Source organism: Triticum aestivum, chromosome 4A (genome assembly GCF_018294505.1).
Source record: "Triticum aestivum cultivar Chinese Spring chromosome 4A, IWGSC CS RefSeq v2.1, whole genome shotgun sequence".
NCBI lineage: Eukaryota > Viridiplantae > Streptophyta > Magnoliopsida > Poales > Poaceae > Triticum > Triticum aestivum.
Genome location: NC_057803.1, coordinates 161,276,841 through 161,303,917, shown reverse-complemented (window position 1 = coordinate 161,303,917; position 27,077 = coordinate 161,276,841).

The window sequence follows — 27,077 nt, the reverse complement described above, 5'->3', positions numbered from 1 at the left end:
TGATAATAGTCATACTACTTACCACCAACGTCTTATTTTGATTCAGCGGTATTGTTGGATGAAGCAGCCAGACCAACCTTACATGACCACGTTCATGAGACCAATTCCACTGACAGACATGCAACTTGTTTTGCATAAAGGTGGTTGGCGGGTGTCTGTTTCTCCAACTTTAGTTGAATCGAATTTGACTACGGTCGGTCCTTGTTGAAGGTTAAAACAACACACTTGATGAAAAATCATTATGGTTTTGATGCGTAGGTAAGAACGGTTCTTGCTAGAAGCCCATAGCAGCCACGTAAAACTTGCAACAACAAAGTAGAAGACATCTAACTTGTTTTTGCAGGGCATGTTGTGATGTGATATGGTCAAGACATGATGTGATATACATTATTGTATGAGATGATCATGTTTTGTAGAAGTTATCGGCAACTAGCAGCAGCCTTATGGTTGTCGCTTTATTGTATGAAATGCAATTGTCAGGACCCCGATTCCAAGTCACATCGATCTAGCCGGTAACACCTCATATCACATTGCGGCCTCACGCACGGTATCCCTACAGGTGTCACCTTACCATGGCCCGGGACCGTTTGCGCCTTTTGGCTCACGTATATGATAGTGTCGCTAGCATCCATATGACAGAGAACCTGGGCCGACATGGCTAGTCGTGAACCCAAAGCGGCGCAGACCTATGGAGACAGGCATACATGAATCACATCGAGCATGTCGGTCATCAGCGAGTGAATCCAGGCTGAAGCACTGGGCTAATAGGACTCCAGGGAACCCGGGCTGTAGCAGGCTAGGCAGGATTCCAGATGTCACCGCATGACATTTCCCCGAAGGGACAGACATAGGAACGAAGTGAAACACATGCCGGCCAGTCAAGTGTCCTGAGCAGTAGTGCTGGGTTAGCAGGACTCCGGTGAACCGGACTGTAGTGGACTACTATGGCTCGAGGAACACTAGACTACATTTCCCCATAAGAAAGGCTGCCAAGGATAAACAACTAGATTGTCGAATCCCACTCATACCAAGCATTTCAATCATACACACAATATGCCCGATATGAGTACATACAACATGGCATCACAACAAAACTCTACAACTCAAGTACTTTATTTAAAGGCTCCAGAGAGCCATACATAACATGTTCATACAGGTAGGGGTCACATGACCCAACACTCAAGTCATACAAGCATACAAGCACATGCGGAAGCAAATAGTCTGAGTACAGACACTAGAAAGAAAGAAGGCTTCTCGAAGCCTGTCTATCTACATAGGGCCCTCCATGGCCAGGATCACCACCTGGGTGGCGAGTTACTCATCGACGTCGAGGTCTACATAAAACCCATCGGAGGGGGCGGTGTTGTCGTCTGAAAACAGTAATTAAGCAAACATGAGTACAAAGGTACTCAGCAAGTCTTACATCAGAACCTACTATACATGCTCATTCTCAAGAAGGTGGTGGGGTTATTGCAGCAAGCCAGCTTTGACTCTTGGCTAAGCTATCCTACGGAACTCCACTAGTAAAATAGTTTTCGCACACGAGTCCACTACTCACCAACACAATACTCCACCGGGGATCCTCCCTCGTCATCCTACGACAGGGCCATCCTCGGTACTCACACTTATCTTGAGTCTTTTAGTAGTATCCATTAGCTTGTCTATGAAGTGTATAGGCAACCAAGTAGTCCTTTACCGCGGACACGGCTATTCGAATAGATTTATACCTTGCAGGGGTGTACTTCTTCATACACGCTTTCACCACTTACCGCCGTTTACACGACATGTACTCGGCAACCTTCAAGCGGAAGCCCCACGAGGGTGTCGGCCACGGCCTACCTAAACACTCAAGCCTCTAGTCCAGGTTTATCGCCTATTCAGGTTCCATCCACAGGGAGTCCGGCCGAGGTTTCCACATACGGCCCCGAACGATGTGAACAGGGTTCCCGAGACACCAAACAGGTGACTCGATACACCGTGCCACGGTGTATCTACCGCAACATAGCCCACCCCTAGGGTCAGCGCTACGCACGGCCGCCAACAGATAACCTACAAACACCAGAAACTAATTGCAACTCCTGGACAGAGTACTAGGGTGGATAAGAAGCCGAGAGGGTCCATTGGTTTCGTGCCCAATGTATGGTAGTAACTGAATCTTAAATCACACATACAGATCTCAGTTCTTATGAACGGCCTCAATGAAACAACCCACCATGTACTCCTACATGGCCTGTCATCGATACCTTTACCATATCATGTTCAACACATCCCTCACATTACCGACATAATCATTTCACTCTAGCCCATCACCCAGATGAACCAGACCCGACACAACTCTAAGCGTAGCAGGCATAGCAAGGTAGGAAACACATACTTGGCTCAATCAACTCCTACACATGCTAGTGGGTTTCATCTAGTTACTGTGGCAATGATAGGTCATGCAGAGGATAAGGGTTCAACTACCGTAGCACACAGCAGTTTGAATCGCATTGTCTTAATGTAGTAAACCAGAGCAGAAGCGAGAACATGGTTTTGTATCGGAATGATCAATGGGTTGCTTGCCTGTTGTAGTGGTAGTAGGGTACTGCCCTTCAGACGGATACTCGGGGTTATCCTCGGAGGCAGAACCTACCACGAAAGACGCACCGAACATAATCAACACATGACAATATGCAACAATATGATGCATGCTATGACATGGCAAAATGAAAGTGCCTTGGCCTAATGCAAGCTAAAACAAAAAGGAATGAGCTCATTTAACATAGCCTTATTAGTGCATTATCCTATTTTTCTTAAACAGCAAGGTTAACTTGTTTTGTCAGGCATGAAACCATTACAGATGGATAGATTGAATTTTTCTGATCATTTTTCATATATAATTTGTTTGATTTGGAGCTATGGTTGATTTTCTATGATTTTTAGAAGTTTTGGCTTTTTTTTGGAATTTCCTATATAAGAATAATTCCAGTAATTGAATTAATGCGTCAGCGTGACATAGGTGTGATGTCAGCGGGTCAACTGGGTCGGCCAGGTCAAACCTGACTGGTGGGCTCTGTCTATCAGTGTCTCAGCTAATTAACAGAATTAAATTAGTACTAATTAACTGTCAGTGGGGCCTGGGCCCACATGTCAGTGACTAAACTAATTAAAATTAGTTAACACTAATCCTAAACTAATTAGCAGGCTGGCCCCACCTATCATAGGCTTAGGGGGGAGTCAACCTGGGCCCACGCGTTAGTCCACGGTCAAAAGTGGTCAAACTCGCCGGCTTTTAGCCGCCGGCGAGGCCAGACGCGGCGGAGAGGCTCAGGTTTTGCACTCCGGCGACCAAAAGGACGGCGGAGACCATCTACGTGATGCGGGGAGTGAGCCGCGTCGAGTGGTGGCAGTAGGTGGAGCTGGGGTGGCCGGAGACGACGGCGACGAGCACGTCCGCGGCGGCCGGAGTTCGGGCGAGGTCGAACTAGTCGCTAGCGGGCACGGCGAGGGGCGTGCGGGGGTGCTACGGACTCCTGCGGGTGCGTTGAAGACGGTGGCGTGCTCGGTTGCGACCCAATGTGGCTGTGGCCATGACGGCGACGTGCGGTGGCGGTGGCGAGCTTCGGCTCCAACGGCCATGGTGGTTAGAGGACGCGGACGAGCACGGGCAGAGGGGGAAACAGTGGCGGAGCTCACAACAATCACGAAGAGGGGCTCGGCTTGCTCGGAGACGGCTTGGCGACGGCGAATCTGTCGATGGAGTCCGGCAGCCGTGCTCGGGGAAGACGACTCGTGGCGGCGATGTGGGGCTCCCGCGGTGGCGTGGCTCGGGGTGGAAGGGATAGGGGGTCGAGGCGGAGCCTCTGGGCCGGTCAGAGGAGCGAGGGAGAGGCGGTGGCCGCGGTGGTGCTTGTCAGCGGCGACGGCTGCGCTCGGCTTCAGGGGAGAGAGTGAGAGAGGCGAGACAGGGGGAGAGTGGAGCGGTCGAGGGATCCAGGGGGTCGGCGTGTCACTCGTAGACGCGTCCGGGGCGTCGGCGGAAGCAGGAGGTGGCCGGCGTGTGGCCGCGGGCGCCGGCCACGCGCCTCTCGTCCTCCTGGCGAGAGGAGGAGGATGACTGGCAGGAGCCAGTGGACTGGGCCGAGCTGGTGGGCTAGGTGGGCTGCGCCAGGTAAGTCCCTGTTCTCTCTCTCTTTTTCAGTTTTTCATTTATTCTATTATTTCTGTAACTTCAGGGCTTTATTAAAAATGCCAGGGCATTTCCAAAAATCATAAAATTAATCATGGCTACTGCTTAGAATATATCCAACAGTAAACATTTTAGTTTATGATTATTTGAGCATTTAAAATATTTTATAGCATTTAAATGACCAAATGCAAATACTATAAGAATTAATCCAATGACCTTATGATGTCCTAGAAAAATGTGCACCATTTTGTCAAAGGTTTTAACCCAAAACAAAAAGGGTGGGCTTTTTAGAAGGGCATTTCAGGTTCATTGAAAAAGTTTTTAGTAAACCCTAGTTGTTCCAGGGGGGTGTTGGGGGTTCTGTCATCCCCATTTCAAATTTAAGAGAAATTTAAACATGATGCACACTCTAATGCTTGAACTAGCTAGGATGTGACAACTCACCCCCACTCAAAAGAATCTCGTCCTGAGATTTAGGATCCTCCGGGAAGAAGGTGGGGTACTCGAGTCGAAGACGATCCTCCCTTTCCAAAGTGGCTTATTTCTCGGAATGATGTGACCATTGAACCTTGAGAAACTTGATATTATGGTGTCGAGTGGTACGCTCGGCTTGATCAAGGATACGAACGGGATATTCCCGATATGAGAGGTTATCTTGTAGATCAAGCATTTCGTGGTCCACTCCACGGATAGGATCCGCAAAGCAGCACCTGAGTTGAGAAATGTGGAAGACATCGTGAACTCTGGAAAGATGCGAAGGTAGTTCCAATTGGTAGGCAACTTCTCCTCGTTTCGCAAGAATGCAAAATGGTCCGATGTAATGAGGAGCCAATTTGCCTTTGATACCGAAATGATGGGTTCCCTTTAACGGAGTAACCTGAAGGTAAGCCTTCTCGCCGACTTCATAAGTCATGAGCTTATGTTTACGATCGTATTGGCTCTTTTGACGAGATTGGGCTGTTTTCAATTTCTCACGAATAACGCGAACCTGCTCTTCTGCTTCCTGAATCATATCCGGGCCAAAGAGTTGTCTTTCCCCGGTTTCATACCAGTGAAGAGGCGTTCGACATTTTCGTCCATAGAGAACTTCGAAAGGAGCTTTTCCCAAGCTAGCTTGATAACTATTGGTATAAGCAAACTCCGTGAATGGAAGGCATTTCTCCCAACCCATTCCGAATGAGATGACAGAAGCTCGGAGCATATCTTCCAGAATTTGATTGACTCGCTCTACTTGACCACTTGATTGAGGATGGAAGGCGGTGCTAAAAGAGAGACGAGTTCCCATAGCATTTCGGAAACTTCCCCAAAATCGAGAGGTGAAGAGACTCCCACGGTCTGAGTTAATTTCCAATGGGACACCATGAAGAGACACTATTCGGGAGATGTATAAGTCAGCTAGCTGGCTAGCGGTGATACTCTCACGAACAGGTAGGAAATGGGCTACTTTGGAAAGACGGTCGATCACGACGAAGATGGCATTATTCCCTCTCTTGGTCCTGGGAAACCTAGTGATGAAATCCATACTGATTTTTCCCATTTCCACTCAGGAATAGCCAAAGGTTGAAGGGTGCCAGCAGGCCGTTGATGCTCTGCTTTAACACGACGACAAACGTCGCAATTAGCAATGTATTGAGCGATTTCTCTCTTCATCCTAGTCCACCAAAACCTCTAGCGTAGGTCTTGATACATTTTAGTACTACCGGGATGAATGGTGAGAGGGGATTCATGAGCTTCCTTAAGGATCAGCCGCCTCAGGTTTCGTGCCTTGGGGACCACTAAGCGGTTTCCAAAGTATACGACACCTTGATCATCAACGGAGAAACAATTCGCGACTCCTTTCTTAATGTTCCTCTTAATACGGGAGATTCCCAGATCTACCTTCTGTGCCTTGATGATCTGATTCGTAAGGGTAGGTTTCGCCACCAGGGAGGATAGGAATCCTCGAGGAACAATGTGAAGATTGAGCTTACGAAATTCCTCGTGGAGAAGTGGTTGACTTTGTTGTAACATCAGGTTGTTACAATCAGATTTACGACTTAGCGCATCAGCCATGACATTGGCTTTGCCCGGGGTGTAAGTTATTCCTAAGTCGTAATCCGAGATCAACTCGACCCAACGTCGTTGCCTGAGATTCAAATCCGGTTGGGTGAAGATATATTTCAAACTTTGGTGATCGGTGAAGATCTCGCAACGATTACCGAGGAGGTAATGTCGCCAAGTTTTGAGTGCATGGACTACAGCTGCAAGCTCTAGATCATGTGTGGGATAGTTTTCCTCATGTGGGTGTAATTGCCATGAAGCATAGGCAATTACCTGACGATCTTGCATGAGTATGCAACCTAGTCCTTGTCGCGAGGCGTCGCAATAGATAATAAAGTCCTTGGAGAAATCTGGTGGTACCAGTACGGGAGCAGATGTCAGGCGTCTTTTCAGTTCCTGAAAGCTGAACTCGCACTGTGGGGTCCACTCGAACTTTTTATCTTTCTTGAGGAGTTCAGTTAGAGGTTTAGCAACCTTGGAGAAATTCTCGACGAAGCGGCGGCAATAGCTCGCTAAGCCAAGGAAGCTCCGAACTTGCTTGACCGTCTCAGGTGGAGTCCAATCAAGGACGGCTTGAACTCGCTCGGGATTGACAGCAATACCCTTACCAGAGATTACATGGCCTAGATAGGTCACTTCTGGCAACCAAAATTCACACTTGGAGAATTTGGCATAAAGGCGATGCTCTCGAAGTTTCGTCAATACCAGCCTTAGATGTTCGGCATGTTCCTCTTCATTCTTGGAGTAGATGAGTATGTCATCGAGGTAAACTACGACGAATTTATCCAAATACTCCATGAAGACCGAGTTCATTAACCGAGAGAAGGTGGCTGGGGCATTGGTTAAACCGAAGGACATAACGGTGTACTCGTATTGGCCATAACGAGTAACAAAGGCCGTTTTGGGAATGTCCCCGTTTCTGATTTTGATTTGATGGTAGCCCAACCTCAAATCCATCTTGGAAAAGACTGAGGATCCAGCAAGCTGATCATACAGATCGTTGATCCTGGGAAGCGGATACTTGTTCTTGATAGTGACCAAGTTGACAGGTCGGTAATCTACAACCATCCGATCCGTTCCATCCTTCTTTTGACGAAGAGGACGGGGCAAGCCCAAGGAGAGGAACTAGGACGGATGAAACCCTTTTTCAAGGACTCATCGAGTTGGTTCTTAAGCTCGGCTAGTTCTAAGGGTGCCATCTTATAGGGTCTCCTAGAAATTGGAACGGTTCCTGGAACAAGGTCTATCACAAACTCGACATCCCTGTCAGGTGGAACACCTGGCAGTTCTTCTGGAAAGACATCCGGAAAGTCCCGGACTACCGGAATATCCTCAAGGTCTGGAAGGGGGTTGGCATTTAGGGAGTAAAGCTGGCGCTTGGCCACTCGAGTTAAGACATTGACTGTCTTGCCCGATGGGTGAGTAAGTTGAACGGTTCTAGTGGCACAATCAATCTTAGCATAATGAGCTGACATCCAGTCCATACCCAAGATAATGTTAATGTCCGAGGACTTGAGAGCTATTAAAGATGCAAGAAAGACAAGTCTATCGACAAGAATTTTGTTCCCATGGCTTACTCTAGAAGTTTGCCATTTGGAACCCGGAGTTTGAATTACCATGGAAGTGGGCATGTCACAGAAAGTCGTGTTATGCAATCGAGCATAGTTCTTGGATATGAATGAATGAGATGCTCCAGTATCGAAAAGAACAGATGCCGGATGGCAATTAACAAGGAGCGTACCAAGGACGACCTTAGGATCCTCGTGAGCCTCCTTGGCTGAGACATAGTTGACATGGCCACGTGCAGTGTTGACCGGCTTGGCGTAGAATGTCTTTCCCGCTGTCTTTCCACGGCCAACGGGCTTTCCAGACTGATTGGGGTTGTTGTTCTGGGGACACTCTCAGCTATAGTGACCCGGCTCTCCACACTTGAAACACATCACAACATTGGGACATGGGGCAGCATTAGCAGCGGGGCCACCATAGGGCTTGGGCGGTGCAAACTGCTGGTTGGGATGGGGCGCCTCAAAGGATGGCCTCGGAATGAACCTGGGTGGCAGTGCCGTGCTTGGAATCCACACCCGGTGCTTCTGACATCCAGAGCCGGATGAAGAGCCAAAATCACGAGAGTGCTTGCGTGAAGCGTCATAGTCAGACTGGCCTGACTCAGCACTGATGGCTTTATTAACCAACTTCTGAAAGGAGGTGCACTCATGCAGACGAAGATCACAACGAAGCTCAAGGCTAAGTCCCTTGCGGAACCTTGCCTGCTTCTTAGCGTCGGTGGATACCTCTTCATGAGAATATCGTGCCAGATTCCCAAATTCACGGCTATATGCATCCACAGTCAGTCTTCCTTGGGTGAAATTGCAGAACTCTTCCCTCTTGCGATCCATGAGACCTTCCAGAATGTGATACTCATGGAAAGCCTCACTGAATTCAGCCCAAGTAGTGATTTGGCCGACCGGGCGCATAGCTTCAAAGTTTTCCCACCAAAGGCTAGCAGGGCCTTCGAGGTGATAGGCAGCATAAGTAACCTTGTCAGCTTCGGCTACGTTGGCAGAACGTATCTTGTGGGTGATGCTGCGAAGCCAGTCATCCACATCGAGGGGCTCGACGGAATGGTTAAACTTTGGGGGGTACAGCTTGATGAAGTCATTGATTGACACCAAGTCATTTCGCTGATGGCGTGCAGTGTTCTGCTCAATCCGCTCTAGCAAGCGGTTAGTCTCACGCTTGTTTCTTTCCGCCTCCAGCATCACTTTGGCCAGAGAAGGCGGGTGAGGCAGATTTTCACCCCTAGCTTCACTGGCTTCCCCCTGCTCCGGGGCAGCAGGGTTGCTGCGGGTGTTGACCATCTTAGGAGAAAACAAGACAACGGTTTAGATAAGGATGGCACAAACTTAGCAAGGAAGTGCAGAATGTAATGGATTGCATGGAATGCTAAGATGTTCATTGCACGACATGGTAATATAGAAACTGCCATATATATACCATTGGTCATACACACCGTACATAGTTTAGTACAAGCCCAGGCTAGAGTACAACTACGGTGAAAGACATTACATCTCATCGAAGGCATTCCAAGCTCCTATACATTATTTTCCTACACCTTCGGAGCGTGATACACACCAAGTCGTATCCCACGGTCACGCAGGACTGTGGAGAATACAACTACTACAATACTAGTGAAACTACTACTAGCTCAGACAGCTCCGTAGTAATCCTCATAGAAGTCGCCACCAAAACCTGGAAGTGGAACATGATCATCTGGGAACAGACGGTCCTGCGGAGCCTGCGGACCAAAGGGACTCAGATGTGGCCTTGGTCCCACAGGTGGTGGCAGACGGGGACCACGAGGAGGGGTGATGCCTCCCACATCGCGCCACTCCATACAATCTGGCAATCCAGACCGTACAGGGTACAGATCCCTCAGATCCATGTATCCTGCCTGTACCGCCGGTGCAAACCGAGTCAAAGTGGCCCATACGCAAGGCCCGATGTTCGCGGTCCTTATCCTCGAGCATCTCGGCAGTGGTGTGGAGTAGTGACTCCTCATGTGTGGGGTCAGCATAGATAGCCTGGAGATACCCTTGCGCTCCCGGAAGTGAAGCTGGCATATAACAGAAGTCGGTGTTCCGAAGCAGGCTAGTCCGGACTCGCATGATGGTCATCATGGAATAGGCAGCATCCTGCACATCCATCTCAATAGTAACCCCGAGTCCATAGGAACAGTGAAGGGGCTCAGTGGCTCCAGGATAAGAGGGATATATCCTGACGGTACAGTGGTACTGGCTCTGGTTGAAGTCTTTGAACTGCTCTTCGACAGTGTATTCAGGATACCAACGGTAACCCATCTCGATCATTACCCGGACTAACATAGCAGTATGACCGGGCACATCGAGGCACCGGGTCAGGCGAACCACTTGGTTTTTGAGCACAAGTGGCCATCTAAAAGCACAACCAAAATGCAAAGGCATTAGAGTTTCTAGGGAAAATTGGACAGCATAACAACTGTAAATGCTCAGAAAAAGATTTGAGACATCCACAACAGTTTGCAATACCACTCAACAACATCATATCCAGGTTCTGATTCAACTGGCAACATACTAAAAGTAGTAGAAACTGTACTAAGACTTGTAACAACTATAAGCTACTACGGATTAGTAACACATGAACCTGATAGAAGAAGAGAGCCTAGTCCTTACCCCATGTTGAATGAGAGAGAATGACTCAGATCAGAGGGCATAAGGTAAGGAGTAAAAAGAGCCTTACGTTCCCTCCCACAATCAATTCCCCTACATATAACTAAAGCATTTCTAGACTCGACATCGACTAGTTTGGCTCAACGAACCTATAGGCTGTCTGGCTCTGATTCCAACGCTATCAGGACCCCGATTCCAAGTCACATCGATCTAGCCGGTAACACCTCATATCACATTGCGGCCTCACGCACGGTATCCCCACGTGTGTCGCCTTACCATGGCCCGGGACCGTTTGCGCCTTTTGGCTCACGTATATGATAGTGTCGCTAGCATCCATATGACAGAGAACCCGGGCCGACATGGCTAGTCGTGAACCCAAAGCGGCGCAGACCTATGGAGACAGGCATACATGAATCACATCAAGCATGTCGGTCATCAGCGAGTGAATCCGGGCTGTAGCACTGGGCTAATAGGACTCCGAGGAACCCGGGCTGTAGCAGGCTAGGCAGGACTCCGGATGTCACCGCATGATATTTCCCCGAAGGGACAGACATTGGAACGAAGTGAAACACATGCCAGCCAGTCAAGTGTCCTGAGCAGTAGTGCTGGGCTAGCAGGACTCCGGTGAACCGGGCTGTAGCGGACTACTATGGCTCGAGGAACACTAGACTACATTTCCCCATAAGAAAGGCTGCCAAGGATAAACAACTAGATTGTTGGATCCCACTCATACCAAGCATTTCAATCATACACACAATATGCCCGATATGAGTACATACAACATGGCATCACAACAAAACTCTACAACTCAAGTACTTTATTTAAAGGCTCCAGAGAGCCATACATAACATGTTCATACAGATAGGGGTCACATGACCCAACACTCAAGTCATACAAGCATACAAGCACATGCGGAAGCAATTAGTCTGGGTACAGACACTAGAAAGCAAGAAGGCTTCTCGAAGCCTGTCTATCTACATAGGCCCCTCCATGGCCAGGGTCACCACCTAGGTGGCGAGTTACTCATCGACGTCGAGGTCTACATAAAACCCATCGGAGGGGGCGGTGTTGTCGTCTGAAAACAGTAATTAAGCAAACATGAGTACAAAGGTACTCAGCAAGTCTTACATCAAAACCTACTATACATGCTCATTCTCAAGAAGGTGGTGGGGTTATTGCAGCAAACTAGCTTTGACTCTTGGCTAAGCTATCCTACGGAACTCCACAAGTAAAATAGTTTTCGCACACGAGTCCACTACTCACCAACACAATACTCCACCGGGGATCCTCCCTCGTCATCCTACGAGAGGGCCATCCTCGGTACTCACACTTATCTTGAGTCTTTTAGTAGTATCCATTAGCTTGTCTATGAAGTGTATAGGCAACCAAGTAGTCCTTTACCGCTGACGCGGCTATTCGAATAGATTTATACCCTGCAGGGGTGTACTTCTTCATACACGCTTTCACCACTTACCGTCATTTACGCGACATGTACTCGGCAACCTTCAAGCGGAACCCCAACAAGGGTGTCGGCCACGGCCTACCTAAACACTCAAGCCTCTAGTCCAGGTTTATCGCCTATTCAGGTTCCATCCGCAGGGAGTCCGGTCGAGGTTTCCACATACGGCCCCGAACGATGTGAACAGGGTTCCCGAGACACCAAACGGGTGACTTGGTACACCGTGCCACGGTGTATCTACCGCAACATAGCCCACCCCTAGGGTCAGCGCTACGCACGGCTGCCAACACATAACCTACAAACACCAGAAACTAATTGCAACTCCTGGACAGAGTACTAGGGTGGATAAGAAGCCGAGAGGGTCCATTGGTTTTGGGCCCAATGTATGGTAGTAACTGAATCTTAAATCACACATACAGATCTCAGTTCTTATGGATGACCTCAATGAAACAATCCACCATGTACTCCTGCATGGCCTCTCATCGATACCTTTACCATATCATGTTCAACACATCCCTCACATTACTGACATAATCATTTCACTCTAGCCCATCACCCAGATGAACCAGACCCGACACAACTCTAAGCATAGCAGGCATAGCAAGGTAGGAAACACATAGATGGCTCAATCAACTCCTACACATGCTAGTCGGTTTCATCTAGTTACTGTGGCAATGACAGGTCATGCAGAGGATAAGGGTTCAACTACTGTAGCACACAGCAGTTTGAATCGCGTTTTCTTAATGCAGTAAACAAGAGCAGAAGCGAGAACATGGTTTTGTATCGGAATGATCAATGGGTTGCTTGCCTGTTGTAGTGGTAGTAGGGTACTGCCTTCAGACGGATACTCGGGGTTATCCTCGGAGGAAGAATCTACCACGAAAGACACACCGAACATAATCAACACATGACAATATGCAACAATATGATGCATGCTATGACATGGCAAAATGAAAGTGTCTTGGCCTAATGCAAGCTAAAACAGGAAGGAATGAGCTCATTTGAATCAAAGATTCAAATGTTAGCTCATTTAACATAGCCTTATTAGTGCATTATCTTATTTTTCATAAACAGCAAGGTTAACTTGTTTTGTCATGCATGAAACCATTACAGATGGATAGATTGAATTTTTCTGATCATTTTTCATATATAATTTGTTTGATTTGGAGCTATGGTTGATTTTCTATGATTTTTAGAAGTTTTGGCTTTTTTTGGAATTTCCTATATAAGAATAATTCCAGTAATTGAATTAATGCGTCAGCATGACATAGGTGTGACGTCAGTGGGTCAACTGGGTCGGCCAGGTCAAACCTGACTAGTGGGCCCTGTTTGTTAGTATCTCAGCTAATTAACAGGATTAAATTAGTACTAATTAACTGTCAGTGGGGCCTGGGCCCACATGTCAGTGACTAAACTAATTTAAATTAGTTAACACTAATCCTAAACTAATTAGAAGGCCGGCCCCACCTGTCATAGGCTTAGAGGGGAGTCAACCTGGGCCCACGTGTCAGTCCATGGTCAAAAGTGGTCAAACTCGCCGGCATTTAGCCGCCGGCGAGGCCAGACGCGGCGGATAGGCTCGGGTTTTGCATTCCGGCGACCAAAAGGACGGCGGAGACCATCTACGTGATGCGGGGAGTGAGCCGCGTCGAGTGGTGGCAGTAGGTGGAGCTGGGGTGGCCGGAGACGACGGCGGCGAGCACGTCCGCGGCGGCCGGAGTTCGGGCGAGGTCGAACTAGTCGCTAGCTGGCACGGCGAGGGGCGTGCGGGGGTGCTACGGACTCCTCGAGTGCGTTGAAGACAGTGGCGTGCTCAGTTGCAAACCAACATGGCTGTGCCCACGACGGCGACGTGCGTTGGCAGCGGCGAGCTTCGGCTCCAATGGCCATGGTGGTTAGAGGACGCGGACGAGCACGGTGAGAGGGGGAAACGGTGGCGGAGCTCACAGCGATCACGAAGAGGGGCTCGGCTTGCTTGGAGACGGCTTGGCGACGGCGAATCCGTCGATGGAGTCCGGCGGCCGTGCTCGGGGAAGACGACTCATGGTGGCGATGTGGGGCTCCCGCGGTGGCGTGGCTCGGGGTGGAAGGAAGAGGGGGTCGAGGCGGAGCCTCTTGGTCGGTCAGAGGAGCGAGGGAGAGGCGGTGGCCGTGCGGGTGCTTGTCGGCGGCGACGGCTGCGCGGCTTCGGGGGAGAGAGTGAGAGAGGCGAGACAGGGGGAGAGTGGAGCGGTCGAGGGGTCCAGGGGGTCGGCGTGGCACTCGTAGACGCGTCAGGGGCGTCGGCGGAAGCAGGAGGTGGCCGGCGTGTGGCCGCGGGCGCCGGCCACGCGCCTCTCGTCCTCCTGGCGAGGGGAGGAGGACGACTGGCAGGAGCCAGTGGACTGGGCCGAGCTGGTGGGCTAGGTGGCCTGCGCCAGGTAAGTCCCTGTTCTCTCTCTCTCTTTCTGTTTTTCATTTATTATATTATTTCTGTAACTTCAGGGCTTTATTTAAAATGCCAGGGCATTTCCAAAAATCATAAAATTAATCATGGCTACTGCTTAGAATATATCCAACAATAAACATTTTAGTTTATGATTATTTGAGCATTTAAAATATTTTATAGCATTTAAATGCCCAAATGGAAATACTATAAGAATTAATCCAATGACCTTATGATGTCCTAGAAAAATGTGCACCATTTTTGTCAAAGGTTTTAACCCAAAACGAAAAGGGTGGGCTTTTTAGAAGGGCATTTCAGGTTCATTGAAAAAGATTTTAGTAAACCCTAGTTGTTCCAGGGGGGTGCTGGGGGTTCTGTCATCCCCATTTCAAATTTAAGAGAAATTTAAACATGATGCACACTCTAATGCTTGAACTAGCTAGGGTGTGACAGCAATCGCCATATAATTGCTTTACTTTATCACTATGCATTAGCAATAGTCGTAGAAGCAATAGTTGGCGAGACGACAACGACGCTATTATGGAGATCAAGGTGTCAAGCCGGTGATGATGGATATCATGACGGTGCTTTGGAGATGGAGATCAAAGGCACAAAATGATGATGGCCATATCATGTCACATATTTTGATTGCATGTGATGTTTACCTTTTATGCATGTTATTTTGCATAGTACGGCGGTAGCATTATAAGATGACCCCTCACTAAAATTTCAAGGTATAAGTGTTCTCCCTGAGTATGCACTGCTGCGACAGTTTGTCGTGCCGAGACACCACGTGATAATCGGGTGTGGTAAGCTCTAGGTTCACATACAACGGGTGCAAGATAGTTTTGCACATGCGGAATACTCTGGTTAAACTTGACAAGCCTAGCATGTATAGATATGGCCTCGGAACACTGGAGACTGAAAGGTCAAACGTGAATCATATAGTAGATATGATCAACATAGAGATGTTCACCATTGAAAACTACTCCATTTCACATGATGGTCGGACATGGTTTAGTTGATATGGATCACGTGATCATTTAGATGACTTGAAGGATGCCTATCTAAGTGGGAGTTCTTAAGTAATATGATTAATTGAACTTAATTTATCATGAACTTAGTCCTCATAGTATTTGCATATTTATGTTGTAGATCAATAGCTCGCGTATAGCTCCCCTGTTTTATTTTTGATATGTTCCTAGAGAAAAACCATGTTGAAAGATGATAGTAGCAATGATGCGGACTGGGTCCCTGGTCCGAGGATTATCCTCATTGCTGCACAGAAGAATTATGTCCTTGATATATGGGATGATAGGGTTCGGCCAAGGGGTGAAGCCCACGGGACTTGTAACATCCCAATTTTTAATTTGGATGTTAATCATTAGGTCATCATATGCATCCATATTTTGAGCATTTTGAATTTGGTTTATTTGGACATTTTGATCCAAAAGACCTTAAGAAACTCAAGGACCATTTGGGAGAGTTGGAGGTTTTCTTAAAATTCCATTTTTGAATTTTCAAAAATTGGTAAGTTGGATCAAAGTGATTTTTATTTGAAATTATTTTTCCAATTATTTCAAGATAAATAAAATAATGAGAGAGGATAATACGACTTCTCCAAAACATAGGAAAAGATGGAAATTTAATTTTAAATAAAAACATATTTTTTACTTGAATTTTATTTGAGATTTTATTCGTTTAAATTAGGGGAAAATTGCATTTTTTTAAAAAATTCATTTTAGCCCAGAAAAATGTTCACGTGGTCCTAAATATTAGGAGAGGACCGTGAAAATTATTTATGGGATTTTTATTTATTTTTAATTTGGATTTTTCCTTTTTGGCATTATTTTTAAAAAAACTCTCTGCACCGCACCGCCACCACCTTCCCTAGGACCATTTTAGTCCGAGCCTAACTCTGCCTCCCCGCCGCCTTGCCCCTCCCCCAAGCCGGACCCCTCAGGCCTTTATATAGCCCCCCTCTCCCCATCAAGACATCGTCACCCGCACCGCACCACCGCCCCGCCGCTAGAGCCGCCCCACCGCCGCAGCCGCTCGCCGTCGCTTGCGCCGCCGCCTGCCCCGCACCGTCACCTTCCGCACCGCCGCACGCCGCTGCCGACGCTGCTAGCCGTCGCTGGAGTACGCCGCCGACGCCGGTTCATCTCCTCAGAACCGGTATAAACCACAAAAGCGGTCCGATTTTTTTAAGTTTGGTTTATTGTTTTAGATCGATTTATTATTCTAGGTTTTGTTAAATAGCAAGCGCTCACCCGATTCGTACGGTTAACGAATGAATTCGTTTGTTAGTTTCTGTTAGCAAACGTTCGTTCATTAGATTTTTCTTTTTAGATTAATTTGTGGCCAGGGACCTATCCGTGAATAGTTTTCTCACAAATTAGTCCCTGATCTTCAAACCCTCACTACTTTTTGCTCGTTTATCCAAATCCAGTGAAACCAACGCCAAAATCTTCGTGTTGTTCCCATCTGTCCAGATTAACAACTTGAACATGATTTTGGAAATTTAAAATTTGTTTTCAAGCAGATTTGAATTCAAACTTCTTTTGATCGTAGTTTGTGTTCCGTAACTCCGATTCGATTGATTCTTTTTGCAAATCGAAGCTCTTCACTTGAACTTTCAATTTAGATCTTTTATTTTGGTTTTACCTTTGCATCCTATGCTTGAGTGCTTATGTATGCTATTGTTTGTTCACGATAGAGTTTCCGGAGTGCGAGGCTTTCTACTACAAATCTCTAGGGTTTTCCGATCGTCAGCAAGGCAAGTAACACTTTGATCATACCCCTTTATTACCTAGTTTTTATGCATTAGTTTCAACCCTCAAACATTGCATGAGTAGGACTTGATAACTTGTGGGTATTGGGAAGTAGTTGATGAGGTAGGAACCTATTGTCTTGTATTCAAACCCCTGGGTGTTCCTGTGTTTTGATTGCATTACTTTGCTATGCTCATAAACGTGGTTTGGTTTGTGAGTTTCATGAAAGATGTGAAAGTTATTTATAACTAAGGGAAACGTAAGGTGACTACTTTAATACACATCTGGGCGGATTGGTTGCGGGCACCTGGAGCAATCCAGTGTTGTCCTAGGATATCCCGGAGTACCCGTGTGATCATCCTATGGTTTGCCACCCAGGCTCAAAGGGATCATAACATTATTCATGCTAGAAACTTCCGTGTGCAGCCATAAGCCATTATGGGCTCTGGCATAGTTGAGTAAGTTGTGTGACCTCTTTCAGTGGTAGGCTAGCAGATGTAGGGGATGTAGGAGGTACTGCCTACCCAGATTAAAGAGTTAATGCTTATGAAAGACTGTGTCTCGGTCATCCGTTTCTCAAACATCATGTAGTGCGAGAAATCCAACAGAGGAGATCAAGTCTTGTGGGGAAAAGTGCGCAAACCTCTGCAGAGTGTATAAACTAGTCATGGTTAGTCGTGTCCCCGGTTATGGACATCTTGAGTATCTAGTATTTGAATTATTGGTTGATCTCATCACTCTATTTAATGAAATTGTTGGGTTACTAATGATTTGATGATTTTTGGGATTGAGTTGGGATTACCTTCTCAATATGGGTAATTTAACTTAGTAGTAAATAAAATTCATTCCTTTATTGTAGGGAAAAATTGGCTTTATGCAAAATTAAAACTTAGAGCCTCCACCAGCCAAATATGCATATAGAGATAGACATGTTCATTATTATTCTATGGTGTGAAATTGCCAGTACATTCAATGTACTGACCTACATGGCTGCAACATCTCATGTTGCAGGATTCTTACGACGAGTAAGTGATACGTTAGGGTTATGATGTCTACACTCAACTTTGCTATTGGTGTTGTTTCTTCCGCTATATTGATTGAGGTAATAGTATTTACGTTACTTTATACATGTGATTTACCTTTGTTATAAATCCTCGTGTACTGTGTGTGTCAGCATACCTATCCAGGCATGACACTTAAGCACAAAGACTTCGATCCATTTGGGTCGGGTCGCTACAGGGCTTTAGGTTGGTGCAAAAGGTATTTTGCAGAGGCCAGGCGGCCAAACGCCGGAGACCCTGGCATCTAGCCCTGGGCGAGACTCCGAGGCCCATGGCATCTGGGCGAGACGCCAAGGACCGTGGTGTCTGGTCCTGGAAGTCCGAGAAGGACTCTTCCTTGCGGGTAAAACCGACTTTGCAGAGGCTTTTACTCCAAGTTTCGACCCCAGGGCTCAACATATAAATAGAGGGTCAGGGCTAGCACCTGGAATAGATCAGGAATCACCAAGCCGTGTGCCGGCAACCCCATCCCCTCTAGTTTATCCTCCGTCATAGTTTTTGTGCTAGGCGAAGCCCTGCGGAAATTGTTCTTCACCAACACCATCACCATGCTGTCGTGCTGCCGGAACTGATCTACTACTTCGCTCGTCTTGCTGGATCAAGAAGGCGAGGACATCATCGAGATGAACCTGTGCTGAACGCGGAGGTACCGTACGTTCGGTACTTGATCGGGACGTATCGTGAAGGTGTACGACTACATCAACCGCGTTGATAAATGCTTCCACTTAGCGATCTTCAAGGGTATGAAGATGCTCTCCCCCTCTCGTTGCTATGCATCTCCTAGATAGATCTTGCGTGAGCGTAGGAATTTTTTTGACATTGCATGCTACGTTCCCCAACAGGTACAATCTCAATCATATGTTATTTTGTAGTGGTAGAATAATATCTTTTATGATAGGGGAAAAACAGCTTCAGTCAAAAAATTAACTTAGAGCTTTCCACTAGCCGAATTACATGTACAAATAAGTTCATTATACTGATGATGTGACTTGCCAGTACATTCAATGTACTAACCTATATGGCCGCAACTTATCACGTTGCAGATATATCCGATGAGGATTAAGGTGCGATAGGTCGATGTTCTACACTCAGCTTTTGCTCGTGGACTTGATGGAATCATTTACCTCTATGCTTCCGCAATATTTGTTTTATTTGGCCTTATGTCATATCTTTGTAGTAAATTGTATTGCTCCTGGACTATCTTTGTAATAAAGAGAGGTGTGTTATTTATGTTATTTCATCGAGTAATATGTGTGCTAGCAAGTCGATCCAGGGACTAGCACGGTAAGCACGAAGACTTTGATTCTTACCGAGTAGGGTCGCTACAAGGCGGTACTACTACACTTCATTTGTCGTCCTACTACCGCTGAACCCGACATGAAAAATAGAACCCCTGGAAGAAGCGGAAGTGTGAGCCGTACTGGAACAATAGAAGTACCGCTTACAAGCGGTACTTGTTGGGGAACGTAGTATTTCAAAAATTTGCATACGATCACGCAAGATCTATCTAGGAGAAGCATAGCAATGAGCGGGGAGAGTGAGTCCACGTACCCTCGTAGACCGAAAGCGGAAGCGTTAAGTAACGTGGTTGATGTAGTTGAACGTCTTCGCGGTCCAACCGATCAAGTACTGAACGCACATCACCTCCGTGATCTGCACACATTCAGCTCGGTGACGTCCCTCGAACTCTAGATCCAAATGAGGCCGAGGGAGAGCTTCGTCAGCATGACGGCGTGTTGACGGTGATGATGAAGTTACCGACGCAGAGCTTCGCATAAGCACTACAACAATATGACTGAGGTGGAAATCTGTGGAGGGGGGCACCGCACACGGCTAAGAGATCAACTTGTGTGTCTATGGGGTGCCCCCTCCCCCGTATATAAAGGAGTGGAGGAGGGGGCCGGCCGGCCTCCTATGGCGCGCCCCAAGGGGGGAATCCTACTCCTACTAGGAGTAGGTTCCCCCTTTCCTAGTCCAACTAGGAGGGGGAAGGAATGCAAGAGGGAGAGAAAGGAAAGGGGGCCCCGCCCCCCCCCCCCTCCCAATTCGGATTGGGCTTGGGGGCGCTCCCCACCTCTTGGTCGCCTCCTCCTCTCTTCCACTAAAGCCCATGTAGGCCCATTAAGCCCCCGAGGGGTTCCGGTAACCCCCTGGTACTCCGAAAAATGCCCGAACTAATCCGAAACCTTTCCGGTATCCAAACATAACCTTCCAATATATCAATCTTCATGTCTCGACCATTTTGAGACTCCTCGTCATGTCCGTGATCACATCTGGGACTCCAAACAACCTTCGGTACATCAAATCACATAACTCAAAATACATATCGTCGTCGAACATTAAGCGTGCGGACCCTACGGGTTCGAGGACTATGTAGGCATTACCGAGACTCATCTCCGTTCAATAACCAATAGCAGAACCTGGATGCTCATATTGGTTCCTACATATTCTATGAAGATCTTTATCTGTCAAACCGCATAACAATATACGTTGTTCCCTTCGTCATCAATATGTTACTTGCCCGAGATTCGATCGTCGGTATCATCATACCTAGTTCAATCTCGTTACCGGCAAGTATCTTTACTCGTTCTGTAATGCAACATCCTGCAACTAACTCACTAGTCACATTGCTTGCAAGGCTTATAGTGATGTGCATTATCGAGAGGGCCCAAAGATACCACTCCGACAATCGGAGTGACAAATCCTAATCTCGATCTATGCCAACTCAACAAACACCATCGGAGACACTTGTAGAGCATCTTGATAATCACCCAGTTACGTTGTGACGTTTGATAGCACACTAAGTGTTCCTCCGGTATTCGGGAGTTGCATAATCTCATAGTCATAGGAACATGTATAAGTTATGGAGAAAGCAATAGCAATAAACTAAACGATCAAAGTGCTAAGCTAACGGATGGGTCATGTCAATCACATCATTCTCTAATGATGTGATCCCGTTTATCAAATGACAACTCATGTCTATGGTTAGGAAACTTAACCATCTTTGATTAACGAGCTAGTCAAGTAGAGGCATATTAGTGACTCTTTGTTTGTCTATGTATTCACACATGTACTAAGTTTCCAGTTAATACAATTCTAGCATGAATAATAAACATTCATCATGATATAAGGAAATATAAATAATAACTTTATTATTGCCTCTAGGGCATATTTCCTTCAGTACTACCGCCCGACAGGGAACGGTACTGTCGCTTACAAGCAGTACTACCGCAAAGGTGAAACAAGTAAGTACCTGAGCAAAACAGATGCAGCAAGAAAACCAGAACTGCCAAAACTTCTGCATATGAGCTTTGAATTGAGAAAACTCAAACTTGTTGGATAGATGATGACGAGTACTATCCAAACATCAACTGGTTATAGTAAGAAGTGGCAAGGGGAGTATCCCTAATATATAGAGATGCAAAACCTCTATGAATGAAGAACCGACAAAAACTCCAACATCGAAAACATCATAGAAGATGCACATGAACTCTGTTTTCGATGAACTCGAGCTTGTCAAAAAGATGGCCATAAGCTCCTCACAGAGAGAAACATCAAACAAGAACCAAGAAAGATGGTGGAAGGATGCAACAGTTTGAGCTCTCTACGAACGATACGATTAAGCTACTAACTTGAGAGCCCCCCTTGATAGTACAACAATCGATCCTATAACCCAGTTTCCCAACTACCACCATGAGACTGGTAAAATAGAAGACCTATCAAGGGCAAACCTTTGCCTTGCACATAGTCCACTTGAGCTAGATGATGGTGATATTGTCTTCCTCAAGTTGGACCACCTTTCTTGATTGCGTTGGCTCGATGAAGACTAGTTGATTGCTCCCCCGTACTCCATTATGGGTGAGCCACTCTTCAGCACATCTTCATAGGTCCATTGCCACCACAAAGGATGGCAAGCTTCAAGCACTTGATCTCTTCGTGATGCACCACTTGAACTTGCACACCGCAATCGTGTTGACGATCACCACTAGATGTCATCCTCCATGGGTTGTATGAGATCTTGCTCTTGATGCAAACCATGCAAATATACCTAACCCCACATAGAACTCTAACGTAGGCCATGGGTTAGTACACAAAGCATAATGGACAATGCTTATCATACCATGGAATCACTTGATCCCTCTCGGTACATCTTGTACGGTTTATGTGTTGATCAAATTGATGACGATCACCACTTGATGTCATCCTCCATGGGTTGTATGAGATCTTCCTCTTGATGCAAATCTATGGAAACATACCTAGCCCCACATAGAACTCTCACGTAGACCATGGGTTAGTAAACAAAGCGTAATGGACAATGCTTACCATATCGTAGGGGGGATGACCCCTGGGTATGCCCAAGACGGTGAAACGACGCTTCAAAACATTGCCAGGGGAGTGCCCTCTTGCTGGTTGGAACTTGGCTGGCTGGAATCTGGTCGGGTTGACTTTGGCCGGTTTGACCTGTCCGGGTTGACCCTGGCCGCGTTGACCCTGTCTGGGTTGACCCTGGTTGGGTTGAGCTGTCTGGGTTGATCCTGGTCAGTTGAGCTGTTCGGGTTGACCCTGGCCAGGTTGAGCTGGCCCGATTGAGCCTATCCGGGTTGACCCTGTCCGGGTTCTCCCTGTCCGGGTTCTACGTGTCCAGGTTGAACTGTCCGGGTTGGGCCCCGTCCGGGTTGAGGCCCGTCCGGGTTGAGCCCATCCGACTGGAATCTGGCCAAGTCAACTAAGACGTCCCGTCGAACCTGCGCAGACGTGATGGCCATACTGTACAGTGGAGCACTGTAGATGAGCGGCCACATTGTTCCTGCATCATGTGACACTTCACTGCGCTCCAATAGTGGTGCACTGTAGCCTGCATCATCATATGACATTTCAATGTGTAGTGGGTGTATGGGCCACCCCTTGTCCCTGGGCACTGGTGTATAAAGTGACCCAGGGGAGGCCTCACACACAGCCTCATTTTGGCCACGCTCACACATCCATCCATCCATGCACACTCACTTGGCCACAATCAGGCACACTCCCTCTCACTCTCTCGTTCATACACCCACACATGAGGCAGAGAAGAGGAGCGCTCCCAGCCTCCTTCTTCCTCCTCCAGATACAGCTCCAGGAGCAACTCTGTACTGCTACGTACACGCTGCATATATCATCAGACATGGAGGAGTAGGAGTATTATCTCTCCGGAGAGCCCCGAACCTGGGTAAACCACCACGTGCTGCTTGCCCAATCTCGTCCCCTGATCTCCGCAACAGTCTTGCCCTCACCTCAAGCCACCCTGTGGCATCTGTCGTCTCACGAACCCGTCCGCGAGATAACCACGACAGTTGGCACCCACCATGGGGCAAGCTGCCGCGGAACCACAGTCCGGGCGGGACCATCTTCGTCATCGTCACCGCGGCATCACGCCATCTCTCCGCTAGCACTCGGGGGCTCGACATTGGCATGCCCTCGAGGCGGCCGCACGGGACGGCGCGTCCTCGTCGTTGGCCTCGCCCTCTTCGTCATCATCACCACGACGTGGCCGCCATCTCTCTGGCGTCGGTCGGGGGCTCGACATCAGCACGCCCCCGGCGTGACCGTGCAGGGTGGCGTGTCGTCGTCTGCCTTCGGTCTACGCGCTCGCGGCTCCGACCCTTGCTCCGCGCCACATCCATCCGCTCTCTGCTCACTTCTGCTTCCTCGTGATCGCTCCTCCATACACCACCTATACATTGGTCAACCACTTCCCATACACTCTCTGGATAATCGCCCATATAATGGTTGTGCACGTCCTAAGTAATGGGTGTATAATGGCCATACATGCCACGGATAGTGGTCATGCACTACCCAGACCATGGTCGTACTCATTCATCACTCCTACAGTTCCCAGACAATGGCTTCGTCTGCAGCTAGCACGCTCAATCGACGCTCACGCCCTCGCCCTCCACCGCGTTCGGCCACACATGTGTCCGGCCTCCGCCTGCTACTACCACCTCCATGCTGCCCGCTCTCGTGCATGTCTGTCCGCCGCGCTCCGCCCTACCGAGTCTCCGCGGCTGCCCTCGGCCTCATGGCGTAGCTCCACCCCAGTGCGTGGCTCCGCCAGCGTTCAGCCTCCCTCGCTCGTCTCTGGGCTGCTTCTCCACCGGCTGCCCATATGCTCCTCCACCACCATGGCCGTGGCTACCTCAACGCCATGGCCCCGAGAGCCCTCCTCGCTCTCCGCCTCACTGTGCTGCTGCAGTCCATGGCGTTTTTATCCTCCTTCCGCCTCATCTCGCTGCTTGTCTCCATCCACGCCCGCGCGTCCGAGCTCCCTCCTGTGCTGCTCCGGACATCGTGGCCGCACCCCGTCTGTCCAGCTCTTCCTACCAAGCCCAGCACCGAGCTCACTGCCTCCTCCGCCCGCACCAGGTCTTCTCCCGCACCGCTGCGCCGGGCCCGGCTCGTCCCGCCCCGTTCTGGCTTCTCCCGCTTCTGCACCGGGTCCGGCTTCTCAAGCCGCCTGCCGGTCGTCGCGCCACGACCGGCACCAGCGCGCCGGCTGCCGCCTGATACGTCTCCAACGTATCTATATATTTTGATTGTTCCATGCTATTAGATTATCTGTTTTGGATGTTTAATGGGCTTGATTATGCACTTTTATATTATTTTTGGGACTAACCTATTAACCAAAGGCCCGGTGCAAATTGCTGTTTTTTTTGCCTATTTCAGTGTTTCGCAGAAAAGGAATATCAAACGGAATCCAAACGGAATGAAACCTTCGCGAGGATCATTTTTGGAACAAATGTGATCCAGGAGACTTGGAGTGGATGTCAAGGAGGCAGCGAGGCGGCCATGAGGTAGGAGGGCGCGCCCCCGCCCTCGTGAGCCCCTCACAGCTCCACCGCCCTACTTCTTTCGCCTATATATACCCATATACCCTGAAAACATCCAGGAGCACCACGAAACCCTATTTCCATCGCCACAACCTTTTGTACCCATGAGATCCTATCTTGGGGCCTTTTCCAGCGCTCCGCCGAAGAGGGAATCGATCACGGAGGGCTTCTACATCAACACCATAGCCTCTCCGATGATGTGTGAGTAGTTTACCTCAGACCTTCGGGACCATAGTTATTAGCTAGATAGCTTCTTCTCTCTCTTTGAATCTCAATACAAAGTTCTCCTTGATTCTCTTGGAGATCTATTCGATGTAATTCTTTTTGCGGTGTGTTTGTCGAGATCCAATGAATTATGGGTTTATGATCAAAATTATCTATGAACAATATTTGGTTCTTCTCTGAATTCTTTTATGCATGATTTAAATATCTTTGCAAGTCTCTTCGAATTATCAGTTTGGTTTGGCCTACTAGATTGATCTTTCTTGCAATGGGAGAAGTGCTTAGCTTTAGGTTCAATCTTGCGGTGTCCTTTCCCAGTGACAGCAGGGGTGGCAGGGCACATATTGTATTGTTGCCATCAAGGATAAAAAGATGGGTTTTATATCATATTGCTTGAGTTTATCCCTCTACATCATGTCATCTTGCCTAATGCGTTACTCCGTTCTTATGAACTTAATACTCTAGATGCATGTTGGATAGTGGTCGATGTGTGAAGTAATAGTAGTAGATGTAGAATCGTTTCGGTATACTTGTCACGGACGTGATGCCTATATACATGATCATACCTAGATATTCTCATAACTATTCGCTTTTCTATCAATTGCTCGACAGTAATATGTCCACCCACTATAGATTATGCTATCTTGAGAGAAGCCACTAGTGAAACCTATCGCCCCCGAGTCTATTCTCTATTATATTAATCTCCCGTCAACTAGCTATTTCTGTCGTCGTTTATTTTGCAATCTTTACTTTTCAATCTATACAACAAAAATACCAAAAATATTTATCTTATTATCTTTATCTGATCTCACTTTTGCAAGTGGTCGTGAAGGGACTGACAACCCCTTTATTGTGTTGGTTGCAAGGTGCTTGATTGTTTGTGCAGGTATGAGGGACTTGCATGTAGTCTCCTACTGGATTGATACCTTGGTTCTCAAAAACTGAGGGAAATACTTAAGCTACTTTGCTGCGTCACCCTTTCCTCTTCAAGGGAAAACCAACACATGCTCAAGAGGTAGCAAGAAGGATTTCTGGTGCCGTTGCCGGGGAGATGTACGCAGAAGTCAAGACATACCAAGTACCCATCACAAACTCTTCTCCCTCGCATTACATAATTTGCCATTTGCCTCTCGTTTTCCTCTCCCCCACTTCACCCTTGCCGTTTTATTCGCCTCTTTTGTGTTTGCCCTTTTTCCATTCATCTTTTTTTCGCTTGCCTGTTGTTTGCTTGTGTGTTGGATTGATTGTTTGTCACGATGGCTCAGGATAATACTAAATTGTGTGACTTTTCCAATACCAACAATAATGATATTATTAGCACTCCGATTGCTCCTCTTACCGATGCCGAATCTTGTGAAATTAATACTGCTTTGCTGAATCTTGTCATGAAAGATCAATTTGCTGGCCTTCCTAGTGAAGATGTCGCTACCCATCTAAACAGCTTTGTTGATTTTTGTGATATGCAAAAGAAGAAAGATGTGGATAATGATATTGTTAAATTGAAGTTATTTTCGTTTTCGCTTAGATATCGTGCTAAAACTTGGTTCTCCTCTTTGCCTAAAAATAGTATTGATTCATGGAATAAGTGCAAAGATGCTTTCATCTCTAAGTATTTTCCTCCCGCTAAGATCATCTCTCTTAGAAATGATATTATGAATTTTAAGCAACTTGATCATGAGAATGTTGCACAAGCTTGGGAGGGGATGAAATTAATGATACATAACTGCCCTACACATGGTTTGAATTTATGGATGATTATACAAAAAAATTATGCTGGATTGAATTTTGCTTCTAGAAATCTTTTAGATTCAGCCGCCGGAGGCACTTTTATGGAAATCACTTTAGGAGAAGTTACTAAAC